The sequence below is a fragment of the Dasypus novemcinctus genome, chromosome 17, assembly GCF_030445035.2.
Source record: "Dasypus novemcinctus isolate mDasNov1 chromosome 17, mDasNov1.1.hap2, whole genome shotgun sequence".
Lineage (NCBI taxonomy): Eukaryota > Metazoa > Chordata > Mammalia > Cingulata > Dasypodidae > Dasypus > Dasypus novemcinctus.
Genome location: NC_080689.1, coordinates 59,979,977 through 59,994,839, shown reverse-complemented (window position 1 = coordinate 59,994,839; position 14,863 = coordinate 59,979,977). Strand labels below are relative to the sequence as shown.

Here is a 14,863-nt window from a genome sequence, read left to right as displayed (position 1 = left end):
ATGGTGTAAGGCCTCCTCTCCATCTCCATCTGAGGACGGCTTGGCAGGTGGGTGGGCCCAGGGGGGTGTTTCCCAGGATGGTGGCAGTTTCTTCGTTTGACCTCAGCTCTGTATAAAACACAGGCACACCACTGGATATGTTCCAATCCCAGATTGGCAGTAAAATAGCATCTCTGAACTAGAAGGAACCTCAGAAGCTGTCTTGTCCAGCTTTTTATGGGGATGGAGAAACTGTAGCCCAGAAAGGTTACGTGGCTTGCGGTCATTTACAAAGCAAATTAGTTGGAGGTCCAGGAAAAGACCAGAGGTGGTTTTCCCCCCATAACACAGCTCCTAGAATGCTAGATTACTGCCTTGGCTTCTCTGTATGGTGAGCAGTTCAAGTGTATAACAAGGGACCTGAACAAGCTTTCCGTTTTATACGCATTATCTCTGTGAGCCTAGCATGGAGCACGGTGCTTCTGAGACATTCTGGATCTTTATAGATGGGCTTTAGGTAGTATATCACAGCCAGTGATGCTTTTCATTTGTTGACAGAATGGTATTGCAGACTGTAAAGTTAAGATTCATAGGCTTCATATTGTATATTTTTGTATTCCTCATGGTTTGGTTATGAATCACTAACTTTGTTCTACTTTCCTACTGAATCATGGCTAGGGTCTTACCTGCAGCCTGTGCCATATAATCCTCTTATCCCAATGAGAAGGGAGGGAAGATCAAATATGCCATCAATGTCATCTCAGGGTCATTGGGTCCGATAGAATATAAGCAGTTTCATTTTGCCCGTGGTGCCTCAGAAATGAAGGGTGGAAAATACTCCAAAGAATTCTCCTTGATTGTCTTCTGGTGCAGGCCCTGCTGCCTGTTGGAAGACAGGGAGGTTCTGTTAAGGGAAACTTAAGGTTGGTGCAGCATCATCCCCTCGTGTGGGCGCCAGCAGGGAAGTTGCCCTGGGCTGCCTGATGTGACACGATGTAGGCTGGCAGCTTAGCCAGTGCTGCCCGAAGAAGGCAGTGACCTTGGGGAACAGCAAAAAGCCGACAGAGCTCAGCCTCCCATCTCTGTCCCCGTCTTTTTCCTGGAGGCCCGTCCCTAACTCGAGCAAGGGCTTGCGCTGCCACGCGTGGTCAATGGGCTTGAGGATGCTGCGATTAAAAGGCCTTTTGAGGGGTCATCTCACTGCACTGTGGTCAGTACTGTCTCGTTCACTCAGCCTGTATTTACTGAGCATCTGTATCTTTCAGGCACTCTCCTAGGTGGTGGGGACACTGTGAGGAGCACGATCCGGCAAGTCCCTGCCCTCTTGGAACTTTCAGTCGAGCGACAGACAAGAGCCTGTTCTAGTTCTTGGTTTTGCTTTTTTCTTTTTGGAACTTTAGGAAAGAAGGTGCCACTCAATGAGCTTCCCCAGTCACAGTCTTCACTCTTGTTCTTGTCCCCTTCCTCAACGTCAGCCTTTGCTCAGGGCACCCCCTTCTCCCCCAAAAGCAGAAGCGATGCTGAGGCTGTGGAAGACGTGGATGGGGAGACTGTCTGGGAGGATCACCTTGGGCAGAGCCCTGGGCCAGCAGAGGTCTCCTCTCACCTCCTCTTTGGGTAACTCATCAACCACTAGGTTCCCCTCTTCTTCACCTCTCAGGGGTCCAGGTCCTCCTGGTACAATAACAAAAGGCAGGCTGGATCTTCCCATGCATTGTCCTAAGGGTTCCGTGTTGTCTGTGGGTGCCCCTCATCTCGGCCAAGCCCCAAGCAGAAAGCTGTCTCGTTAGATCACACTGATGTAGCAAAGACTGAAAAGTATCTAATCATCTCTCCCAGGAGTGCTGGGAAAGAAGAGACACATTGGCCCAATATACCCCAGTGATAGAATTCAGGCAAAGAATGGTGTGAGGATGTTTAGGCAGCCTGGTGAGGGTGGGGGCACAGCACCCTGTCCCCCACTCTGCACCCATGGGTAAGTCTGACATGCCTCTCAGGCTCACACAGATTGGGGTAATTTTGCCCAACTGATCAGCTTTTTCTTTCAAACATTGTGTGTGCATGTGTGTCCATGTCTTCTTGTTAGGACACTGTTTAATTTTTGTGCATCTGTATAACTGATCTTGGCCCCTGGGCCACTGGTAGGGGGCTACCTTCTGAAGATCCTCAGTGTTCGGAGTGCCCGAGGTGGGCTAGCCCCACGTCCCATCCCCCAGGCCCAGGGAGCTTCACTCATCTCCACCCACCACTCCATCCGTGCCGGGTGGCATAGACGAGGTATTTCACATGCTATCCAGTGCTGCAATTTGAAAAGCCAGGATTCATTTTCTTGACACTGTATTTTCCCACTTACAAGTGGTAACAATTGCCTGTGGGACTCTCGAAATTATGAAGTGTTAATTAGCAGAAGCACTGTATTTAAAATATATGGCATGTTTAAATACCTATTAAACTAAACCTACTTTGCAGATTTGAAAAAGCAGCTGGCCCAAAATCTGGAGTTCAGTTTTGCTATGTATATTGAGACATTTTTTAATGCTTCTGGAAATGGTAATGTATCATTTTGGAAACTGAGGCACAGATGCAGGGGGTGACCTGGCTATAGTCACAGCCTGGGCTACTCTAATTGCACCTCTCAAATCTCCCAGGCTGAAGGGTTAAACCTCTCCTATGTCTAGAGGGCATATCTAGAAAGTGAAAGATCTGGAATTATGACTGTGGTGCTTCCTCAGAAAACACACTTAAAAATTGTTGCTCCCAATGACTTTCTTTGAGTAAAACTAAAAAGCATTCCCTGCCATACTGTGCAGAGTTGTGAAGAACAGATACAAGGAAATCCAGTTCAGTCACTGACAAGTAAGTAGAGGATCTTTCTATGGACAAATTCTATCCCGCTTGGCCTTGGTTTTCTTATAGGTTTAATGAAGGGGGAGAGTGGAGTTGGGATTTGTGTCAGTCTAATAAGGAAATGAAAATACCTCCATTATCTCAACAGAGGAGAGTTATAATAGGGTAACAGAGGAGCTGGGAAAAAAACCCTGAAACAGTGTGGTAGGTGGTCTGCAGGGTTAGCAAAGGAGAAAGCCCCTTGTCCCCTGAGGCTGGAGAGGAAAGGGAGGAGGTGGTATTATCCCAGTTCAAGGCCGGGGTCACTCTGTGGACACTGGAATTGTGGGAGCTAGAATCATGGAGGAGATGCCACTTGAAGCAGAGAGTGAGGAGGGAAATACCCCGACACCCCCCCCCCCCCGCTTGGGTTGGTGCCTCCCACCAGACCCTAGCAGGAAGCCAGGTGACTGGAAGCAGGCATGAGCAGCACAGGTAGGTCAGGTTGCCTTTGACATCTCCTAAAACTGACATTCAATGAGAGCTAGAAGCCCAATGCTGCTTGAGGGCTCTCCCGTGGGAAAATCGGGCTGTCATGGGTAGGCTAATGTGTCAACTCGGCCAGGTAATGGTGCCCCATTGTTTGGTCAAGCAAGCACCAGGCTAATTATAATACAAGGGCATCTCATGGACTGTAATCATCAGTGAGGTGAATTGCATAGAGGGCTGGTTACATCTACAATCAACTGAGGAGATTGCCTTAGCAATGAGTGACATCTCATCCAATTGGTTGAAGGTCTTAAAAGGGGAAGTGATTTCACCATTCAGAGAGAGAATTCCCATATCTACTTCAGACATCCAGCATCTCCTGGGGAACTCATCAAGGACATTATCAGAGCTTGCAGCCCTGCCCTGTGGAATTTGAACTTGTGCATCACCATGATCACATGAGACAGTTTTATAAAATGTCCTACTATTTACAGATATTTCCTCTTGGTTCTGTTTCCCTAGGGAACCCTGACTAATACATGTGCCAATAAGACTAGAATGGTCCTTGAGACTCCCCTACTACCAACACCTGGTAAAACACTCCCAAGGTGCGTCTACGTTTTTCTGCACATGACTTGCCTGTATCTGGGAAGACAAGGCAATCCTTCAGGGAAGGTGTGCATATGTGTGTACAAGAGGAAAGGATAAAAAGATACAGTGAGATGAATTATATATACCAGTGAGTGGAAATGAACGAGTAGGCCAAACCCAAAGGCAGAGCCCCAAAGTGCCTCACCTGTGGCCAGGTGCCTCCCACCTTAAAACAATTCTCCAAGGGCAGTGTCCAGGGTTTTCTAGAATCTTGAAAGAATTTTCACCCAAAGCACCTTAGTCATAATGTCTTCAATAAATACCCATCAACCTGGATTGAGTTGATAGACTTCACCCAGGGACTGCCTCCTGAGGGGAGGTGGTATTTGCAAGTACATTTTATTTTTTATTTATGTCTCTCCACCCCCCAACCCCAGCCCCCCGCCCATTCTGTCTGCTCTTTGTGTCCATTTGCTGTGTTTTTTTCTGTGTCCACTGGTATTCTTGTCAGCAGCACCTGGAATCTCCCGAATCCGTGTCTCGTTTTTTTTGTTGCATCATCGTGCTGCGTCAGCTCTCTGTGTGTGCGGCGCCGTTCCTGGGCAGGCTGCACTTTTTTCGCACTGGGTGGCTCTCTTTACAGGATGCACTTCTTGTGCGTGGGGCTCCCTTATGCAGGGGACACCCCTGCATGGCACGGCACTCCTTGCACGCATCAGCACTTCCTGTGGACCAGCTCATCACATGGGTCAAGGAGGCCCCGGGTTTGAACCCTGGACCTCCCGTGTGGTAGGCAGATACCCTATCCGTTGGGCCAAATCTGCTTCCCTGCAAGTACATTTTGATATCTGCTCAGGAATAATCTCTCCTGCAGGCATTTTGGCTGCTCTAAAACTTGAGGTGCTGGCTGTCCCCATTTCTCTGGGCTTCAGGCTCCTTTTCTGCAGAGTAGGGGGACTGGGTGTTGTAAAGGTTATCAGAAACTTCCACAACACAGCTTCTGACACAGCTTCTGACACTTGGTATCAGAAACTTCAGTCAGCAACTGCAGGGACTGCTGAGTCACTCAATTAATTCAATTCTTCTAACTCCCTGGAATTAAGCCAGACTCCCCAGGTTCGAGGCCATTCTCTACCAGACTGCCCTTCAAGAACCAGTCACAAATTCCTGGGCCTAGGCCACCGCATACTTCTGACTGACTGGCTACAAATTTGGGGTTTTTCCATCACCCCCTTGAGTCAATAATTCAGTAGAGTTCACAGAACTCACTGAAAGCACTATGATGATTATATGTATTATAGGAAAAGGATACACATAAGTCAAAGGAAGAGATGCACAGGACGAGGCCTAGGAGGGTCTCAGGTGCAAGCGTCCACATCCCCTCCACTTGGAGTCAAAATGCACCGCCCTCCTGGCACAGAAGCCATGTATTTTCTCAATCACCGAAGCTCATCATGGCTTCCAGTGTCCTGAGTTTCTATGGGGTCTCGTGGCAAGATTGATGAAATCCATGCCCATGGGTTGAGCTAAATCTGCAGCCCTCCTTTCCCTCCTAGACATTGTGGGGTTGATATGACTTGACTCAGAACCCTGACCCCTTAATCATCTGGTGGGGCCAGACCCCATCCTAAGACTGCAGATATGGTTGGCTCCTCCCTGCAGCCTCGTTCACATATAACTCTCAGGTATGTCCTGGGCCCACCATGAAGAAAAGAAGACACTCCTACCACAGAAATGCCACGAAGATCCAGGAGGGCTTTCCCGGGAAGTTTTTCATTATGCTGCAGGTGTCTTTTAGGAGCCTCCTGATTCTCCCACTCTGGTCCACCCTAGAAACCAGGAAATAGGTGCAGGAAATGACCCTTCAAACCATATCCAGATGAGAGCACATGAAACCTAAACGTAGCACTCACACCCACATCCCACGATGTGTCCAGACTGAGAGCACCACTGCGGCCTCAAGGACAGAGTTAAGCCACCCAAAAAGCTCACCATCTTTTCTTGCATTTCTTTAATGATAAGTGGGGGATGGGTAGACCACAGCAATATTTCTAACATGTCTACTTTTCTCTGCCACTTGGTTCCCTCACACCTCACAGAGCCTCTCCTCTCTCAAAACAGGTCCATAAATCTCCACCAACTTCCTTGAAACCCTCATGCTCTCTTCTCTCCCTTCCCTGACATTTCTGCACTGTAAAATCGCAAAGAGCCAGTGAGGCACTGAGGAGCCTTCCTGGAGTTCCGGGAAGGGAAGGAAGTGAATGAAGGGGAAGGTTGGGCGCATTCATACATTAATCACTTTTATCCTGGCTTATACAAAGAGATGAGTAAGAGCAGGAAAAGATGTTGGTCTGGTGACAAGTACTGGAGCCAAGAAGAGGGTGGGAGAATTAAGCCTTGCAGAATGGAAAGATCTCAGACATGGGGGAGGAAAGACCTGGCTGAGTCCAGACCCAGATGGAGGGACACATGTGGAGTGTTGGGGAATGGAGGGGGTGGAGAAGGTGGTCTGGGGTGGGCATTTCACCCCAAATGTGTGGGAGATGATAACTTGCTGGTAGCTTGAGTTCAGCAGTTAAGGCGCTTGAAAGCTAAGATGATGTGTCCTATCTTGATCCTGTTGTCAAGAGGCATGTTGCCTCTCCTCTGCCTGTGTACCCATGGCAGACACTGGATGTCAATCCCAATATCATTTCCCAGAACCCAGTTTAAGAGGAGGACTTAAACTCTTCGGACATAGCCTGTCAGGCAGCTACTACCCACCAACAGGAGTTGGTACCTACTAGAAAACATTGTGACCGTCTTGACTATAAGCAGTGGGGGATCATGGATGGCCTTTGTGAAGCATTTTAGAAATATAACTGTGTGGGGGATGGGTCAGAGGCTAGAGAAAGAGACCAGTGAAAAAAGTGAGGATTCAGGCTAAAGGACATCTGTACCTGCTTTTGCCCATTCCCACGTTGGATTTGATGGTCCAGCTTTTTTTTTTTTTTTTTCCCTTTGTTTAAACCTAGACCCTATCAGTGGATAAAGCTCACCATCATCCTGGGTCCTCTTCCTCCTCTTCTAGCAAACTGAGCTGCTCAGTACACAGTCGTGCAGAGCCCAGGTTGCTCTAGAGTCAAGTTTTCCATCTCCTCCCCAGGCCAACTGTTTTTCACATCATAAAAACACTAGGGCACAAATACTGATTTGTAAGTCTCCATCACACTCATTGAAATGAGGAAACTGGAATTCCGTCACCAAAGTTTCCATTCTCCCAGGAATTGTTCTGGGTCCCACATAAATCAAAGATGAGACCGTGTATTTTTTTCTGTCAAAAGGGGTGAGACCTCTTCTTGGTTGACCTGTTAGAGAGTGATAAACTGGAGCAGGCAGAACCCATTAACATCGCCTCGGTGAGTTGCTGTTCATTTGAAAAGCACCAATTGGTCCCACGGGGGGCCAGGAAAGGTCAATGACTTGCATCCACTCTTTTTTTTTTCTCTCCCCTTCACCCCCCACCCTGGTTGTCTGTTCTCTGTGTCTATTTGCTGCGTCTTCTTTGTCTGCGTCTGTTGTTGTCAGCGGCACAGGAATCTGTGTTTCTTTTTGTTGCGTCAGCTCTCTGTGTGTGCGGTGCCATTCCTGGGCAGGCTGCACTTTCTTTCAGGCTGGGCGGCTCTCCTTACAGGGTGCACTCCTTGCACATGGGGTTCCCCTACCCGGGGGACACCCCTGCGTGGCAGGGCACTCCTTGTGCGCATCAGCACTGCGCATGGGCCAGCTCCACAGGAGTCAAGGAGGCCCAGGGTTTGAACCGCGGACCTCCCATGTGGTAGACGGACGCCCTAACCACAGGGCCAAGTCCGCCGCCTACATCCACTCTTGATCCACAGCTGGGAGGCTGGGCTCCTACACTGTCACAGTGACACCCAAAATTGTCTGCATAGGTCTGCAGTGTCTGCCCTTTGTTTCGGTGGTCCCCTTTTTATCATAGTCCTTCTGATGACAGTATCCTCTTAAGCCCTTGTTACTCAGTGTGGTCCATGGACCAGTGGCGTGGACTGGGAACCTTTGAGAGATGCACAATCTCAGGACCCATAAAGACCTGCTGGACCAGAATCTGCAACCCCTTGGGGCTATTATCATCTTTACAGATGAGGAAACTGAGGCATAGGGTGTATAGCAGTTTGATATTATTGATGAATTCCAAAAGGAAATACAGGATTATGCTTGTAATCTGCTCTGTACCTGGGCATGACTGAGTAATGATTAGGGCATTGAGTCTCACCCCTTGGTGGGTGGGGACTCACAGATAAAAGGCATGGCAAAGGACAGAGTTGAGGGTTTTCTAATGTTGGAGTTTTGATATTGGAGTTTGATGCTGAAGACTTAAGCTGAAGCCCTGGGAAGTAAACTCTCAGAGAAAAGAGAAGCCAGCCCCAGGAAGAAAGGAATCTTGAACCCAGAGAAAAGTAAGCCCCAGGAAGCCTGAACCCTCATGGACATCAGCAGCCATCTTGCTCCAAATAGACTTTGATGAGGGAAGTAACTTATGCTTTATGGCCTGGTATCTGTAAGCTCCTACCCCAAATAAATACCCTTTCTGGCATTTTGCATCAGCACCCTTTTGGCTGACTAACACAGGGTGGTTCAGTTATTTCCCTAAGGTCTAACAGTTATTAAGAGGTAAACCTGAGATAGAACCTGGGAAGTCTGCTCCCAAGTCTGTGTTCTTTGTCCTTACACAACACTGCCTCTGAAATTATAAAGGGTTTAAAAGGTTATCATCCAGACAGAAAGGAGAGGTAGCATCAGGGGCCTTTGTCCCATTTCCCAGAGAGATTGGTATTATGGGCTGAGTTGTGTAACCAGATGATGTGTGTGAAGTCCTAACCCAGGGTGCCTCAGAGTGTGATCTTATTTGGAAATGGGGTCATTGCAGATGGAATTAGTAAGAGGAGGTCACACTGGAGTGGGGTGGGCCCTTCGTCCAATATGACAGGTATCCTTAGAAGAAGGGGAGAAGAGACCAGCACAGAGATTGGAATGCTGCAGCTGCAAGCCAAGTAAGCCGAGGATTGCCGGTAAATGGCCAGAGGCTAGCAAGAGGCAAGGAGGATTGTCCCCTACAGGTTTCAGAGGGAGCATGGGCCTGCCACCACCTTGGTTTCAGACTTCTAGCCTTCAGAATGAGACAAGTTTCTGTTTTAAGGCGGCTTTGTGATGCTGTTTTGGCAGACCCAGGAACCTGAGACGGGCAGAAAGGCCGAGATACAGAGTGGGCAGCTCTCCTGTCTTGCACCCTGCACTGCGTGGAGGTTGGGGGATCCCCCAGCTGTTGTCACCTGGAGACAGGGACCAGTGAGTCACTAGCACCAGGCCTCACTGCGCCAGCTGAGCCAAGTCCTGACTTTTTCCTGAAGCGACTACCCAGGTGGCAGAAGGGAGGGTGGCCCCACATGCAGATGAGACAGTTCCCATGAGATAGGTACGCTAAGGTCACCATCTAGAAAATGGGCACACAGTTGGTAGAGGACTGCCCAAGCTCCCACAGCTGGAAGTCCCTTGTCCCCAACTCAGGGAAGGCCTGGACTAGATGCCAGTTGCAGGACAGTGCCTAGTGCAGTGCCTGGATGTGGCAGGCACTTAAACATTTATGACACCCTGACACTTTTTTCATGTTGTAGGTTCATGCTTCCATGAGACAGTTTTCATCGCTAAATGTCATGTGGGTGTTCATCATCAAAGAAGGTTGTTAGGTGGAATACTTAATGTGGCTTTGTCACTTGGTGCTTTGGCTCTGGACTGTAATGTGGGCTACCACATTCTATTTACTAACTACTGTGTGAAGCTTCACTTAATTTGCCTGAAATGTCCTTTTTTGAGGGGTGAGGAGTGAGGCCTTCAGTGCCAGGATTTGGCGAGGAAATTTGCATTCATGCTCCATATACACTTTATGATATTCTGTCTTGCTGTGCAGTTCTTTGATACATTTTTCTTTCCCAGACTGAGATGCTTACCCCATTGTCTTGAGTTCTAAGCTTGGCTTCAAGACAAGCCAGAGGACTTTCCCAAAGAAAAAAGTGTCAGGAGGTGGGCTGGGCACAATCTTTTATGCCTATAATAAATAGGCAGGTAAAAGGGGTCAGGGAATTAGCTAGAAAAACCTGCAGTCCAGTCCAGGCATTCTCACCAATGAAGAAAGCAGCATCATGACCAGCACTGGAAGCTCTAGGTTATTATCTGCTCAGATGGAAAAGTGGTATCCTCCGTTCAAAACTGCAAACCAGCCAAAGATCTACCTGTGTCTTTAGAACACAGTATAGAAATTCAGCAGCAGATGTAACCAGCCTAATTCAATTATGCTCAGCTTCACAGATTCATTGACATTCTCATGAGAATACTTGATGGGGCAGTCAGCCCAGACATTTGCTTGCTGGCAAGATGGAATCCAGACAGTGATTATTTAAAAAACAAAATCGATTGTTACAATGTGAGGAGGAACAACAGCATCTATCACTAATTGAGCACTTAATATCTGTTAGGTCCTGCACAAAACCTGTGCTTTCATGTATTATCTCATTTAATCTCAATCATCATAATCCTGTGAAAGGCTGTTCATCTCTCAATGTACAGAAAAATTAACTTATCCAAGGACACAGCTAGCAAGATGTGGAGCTGGGATTCAGAGCCTGGATTCTTAGCCACAATGCTGCATTGGGGCACTGACTCCCTGGACCCTCAATGCCACGAGATTTTTGGCCCCCCATTGTTATTCACCCCTTTCTCTCTCCCGTATAGTCGTTAATTTTCCCTCTGCCTACTTCTAATCTCTCAACTCCAGGAAGCATTTGCTTCTGATCTCCCAAATGCAGGGCATATTTGAATTGCAGATGTAGGAAGATTCTTGGAGGAGACAAGAACTAGCATTGGTTGAGCACCTACTATGTATGGGCACTCTGGGGCACATCCCCAGTGGTTGTAGTTTTCATTGGCTCAGCAAATTGGAAACCGGAGCAGCGGATCCATCTCCATTTCTGTCTCATCTTTTAACCTTCAGTCTTCTCATCCTGGCCTGTTTTTTCCTTATGACCTCATGTTCATGTTTCATGGAAGAGGAAGATGCTTCCTTAGCAAAACATGCACGTGCGCTGAGTGGGGAAGTCTGTTTGGGAGCTGTGCACATCAGCTGGCCCTGCTGCTGTGTATTTGAGGACATTGGACTGGGAAGAAGCAGGTTGACATCGAGCAAACCTGCTGACAAATCCCGAGTCTGGGTGTTGAGAGGCTCTCCTAGAGCTCTGTGGCCTGTTTCTCCTGTCTCATCCCTTGGTTCCTGGGCCTGGTAAATGATCTACCACCCCCCACTGAGAGGGGCAATCCCAAAGTGCATGACACTATTCTAAGTTGGGTTCCCATATATCATTGATTCTAAGATGTTCTTTTCCCCTTCACATTCAGCATCTCTGAAACTAGGGTGTGTCCTGCAATCAGTCATGACTTATAAGGCAGTGATTTTCCTTAGTAAGATTTAAGATAATGATGTGCCAATCAACGAGAACTTAGATTTGAAGAAATAGTGATATTAGTGTTCACTTTATTTTTATCACTTATATTTTTGGTCACTTATGACCAGATCAGTGACTGAACTTGTCACTCTTCCTTCACTTCGGAGACCTACATTGCATGTCTCCTCTGCTCACCTGTGTGACTCAACTTCCACATTATTCCTTCAAACAGGATATGTTGGGGAATGGAGGCTGACCTGGGTCTCCATAATCTAATATGAAGTTAAGCGTTCATTCTCTCCTTATATCTTATCAATAGTTATATGACATCTCAAGAGGTTGTGATGCTGGGGGTTATATTTTAAGATTTGTGGGTTCACCTAAGGATTTTCTCAAGTCTGATGTTACAGCACAAGTGTACCACCATCTAGAAATGAGTTTGAACTTTGTTTTCTATAAAAGGATCACCCATTTTATAACCTGGATGTGGGATTGGGTGGTTCCCTTGGTCAGTGTCCTTTTAGATTCTATTCTTAAGTGGGCTGATTGTTAAAGTAGTTGCTAAATTACAGAAATTTCCTGGAGGTACTAAAAGTCCCTTTGTATTTAGGATTCCATTAATTATGTGTGTACCACACATGATTTCTAGAAAATATGTGACTACCTGATCACTTTTTACTAGAAGCTATTCTCCTTGAAGTTCATAAGTTAGGGGACTTAATTTGAGAATAAAAGGGAAAAAACAGTTAGAAATATCCTTTCAGAGGAAGAGAAATGATCTGTAAGACTTAAAAGAAGCACTTACCTTGATGATAATCAGCTATAGGAACCAGAAGAAAGATGTCAGAAAATTGTTTGACATTCTTTGTTTAGTTCAAAAAGACATGTTTTATTTTCCTTTCCATAACTTTTTTTATTATCTATTTTTTTTAAGATACATTGATCACATTGGACATGTTTTTTTAAGAGACAATTAGGAGCAGATGATCATAAGGAGAGAATAGACTAAGATGAAAATTTCTGAGATGAAAATGTAAATATGAAAAGTAAGGAAAAGGTGCAAACAGATAAATTTGAATATCAATTAAAATCCATTAATCTGACAAATTAATGAAGTGGGAAATGGCATACCATCAGAATGCAAGAAAAGTCAATTGAGAGGATAAATGATAAATTTTGAGAACAGAGATTCAATGTATGATCAATTGTTGCAAACACTGGAATAAATGAAATGAAAGAAATAATCGTAGAGTTAATAGACTATCTTAAACTAGAGGAAAGTTGCGAGTAGGTCACTTAGGTTAGGCTGAATCTCCAGTCAGATGTTTGGTAGACTGCCTTCAGCGGCACCCACCCTCCTACCTTCCAGACTTCCAGAATTTCCAGTGGATAGTCTGCATTCAGCAGGAGACAAGGAGGGAGAAAATGGGGGAAAGGCACCTCTGCTATTAATTGCTTAGGCTAGCAATGACAAACATCACTTCTTACATTCCATTGGCTAGAACTAATCACATAGTCCTATCCAGATAGAAAGGGGCTTGGAAATTGTAGGCTAGGTGGGTGCCTAGGAGGAAGAGGAAGTGATTTTGGTGAGTGTGATGGTTAAATCATATCCCTCCAAAAGATATTTTTAAGTCCTAATCCCCCAGTCCTGTGAATATAGACTCATTTCTAAATAGAACATTTGAAGATGCTTAAAATGAGGCCAAACTGCAATAAGGTGAGACTTAGTCTGATATAATTAAAGATTTATTTATTTTTCATTTTTCTCTTTCCTCCCCCCCACCCCCAGTTGTCTGCTCTCTGTGTCCATTCGCTGTGTGTTCTTCTGTGACCACTTCTATCCTTATCAGTGGCACCGGGAATCTGTGTTTCTTTTTGTTGCGTCATCTTGTTGTGTCAGCACTCTGTGTGTGTGGCACCATTCTTGGACAGGCTGCACTTTCTTTAGCACTGGGCGGCTCTCCTTATGGGGCACATTCCTTGAACGTGGGGCTCCCTTACATGGGGACACCCCTGCATCGCAGGGCACTCCTTGTGCGCATCAGCACTGCACATGAGTGAGCTCCACTTCTGTCAAGGAGGCCCAGGGTTTGAACCACAGACCTCCCATGTAGTAGGCGGACGACCTATCCATTGGGCCAAGTCCACTTCCCAGTCTGATATAATTAGAGTCCTTCTAAGCAAAGGAAAGTTGGACATGGAAGTAGGAGTCAGATAGGGAGAGAGATGGCCATGTGACAGAGGTAGAAATTGAGTTTTGGATTGTAGACAGGCACCATCAGAATGCTGCAGATTTCAGAGAAAGCATGATCTTGCCTACACCTTGACTTTTGATTTCTCTCTTCCTAAACTGTGAATCGCTAAATTCCTGTTGTTTAAGCCAGCTAGTCTGTGCAACTTTTACAGCAACTCTGGCAAACTAAGACAGTGAGCACATGGATTCATTGTCTGCGACATCCAAATGTGTAAACACAGAGAGAAATGTGAAGTTTGAAATAACACTTTCCTTAACATCACCGTGATAAAAATCCAAGCCATACAGAATCACTGGGGAAAGGTGTGGAAAGCCAAACCATGTGCCTCCTTAATTTAGCCACCTTGTCCCTGACACTACTTCACTGCTGAGACTTTTGGGAGGTCTTCCACTCTTGTACCTATTTCCTCCCACTCCAGTTCTCGCCACCCCTCTTCTAGATCTCCTTCCCCCAAATCAGCAAGTCCCAAGTCTCATCTGAGTTGTGAATTTTCACAGCTTCCCAGGCTGGAGAGGGGAGGAGTAAATTCAGCCGACCCTTCAGTCTTAGATGCAAGGTGTTCTTAGAATTTTCTCTTGTGACCAAGTAGTAGAGAATAGTAAAACAAAACCAACATGATAACTTTGAACTTCATGTGGTAAAAGAGCATTTATTGCCACCTCCGGTGGCCTAGGATATGGTTTATTCTGTTAGGCAGAGGGAAACATGTCATCCAATAGGCTTTTCCTACTTCCTGGATTTCTTGGCTGGAGGTGCAGATGGAAACTATATGATTCAGCAGGTTAGACCTCACTTTACTATTGAATGTTCACTATTGAAATGTTCCTAGATTGGGCCAAAAAGCAGAATCAACCATTTTATGTTTGAAATTGATTGAAATGGGACTCCTCAAAATATAACTATATTGGTTTTAGTCCTATCTGAAGAAGAAAAGTAGATGAGGCAATCTCTTAAAAGTACCCAATGGTATGCAAAAGACTGAAGATGGACCCCCTACCTTGTGCCATACACAAAAATCAACTCAAAATGTTTCAAAGACCTAAACATAAGAGTGAAAACTGTAAAACTCCTAGAAGAAAACACAGGGAAACATTTTCAAGACCTTGAATACGGAATACAGGGTTTCCAGTCTCCCATTCCAAGAAGCACTAAACGCGCTCATTTTGGGCTACCCCTACCTGGCATTCATTTCCAGTTTGCTGTATCATGTTGGACTTACATATAATC

At 46.1% G+C, this 14,863-nt stretch overlaps 1 protein-coding gene across 14 annotated transcripts in view; it reads left to right on the top strand.

Annotated features, from left to right (window-relative positions):
- Positions 1-14,863, top strand: part of ADD2 (adducin 2) — a 213,747-nt gene that overhangs the window by 140,267 nt on the left and 58,617 nt on the right. For 4 of the 14 annotated variants that reach the window (XM_058278747.2, XM_058278748.1, XM_058278746.2 and 1 more), the window contains one exon: positions 3,817-3,902. The exons of the other annotated variants lie outside the window; for them this stretch is intronic. The gene's annotated coding sequence lies outside the window, so the exon portion shown is untranslated. The remainder of the gene's footprint in view (positions 1-3,816; positions 3,903-14,863) is intronic. 14 annotated transcript variants of the gene reach the window in all.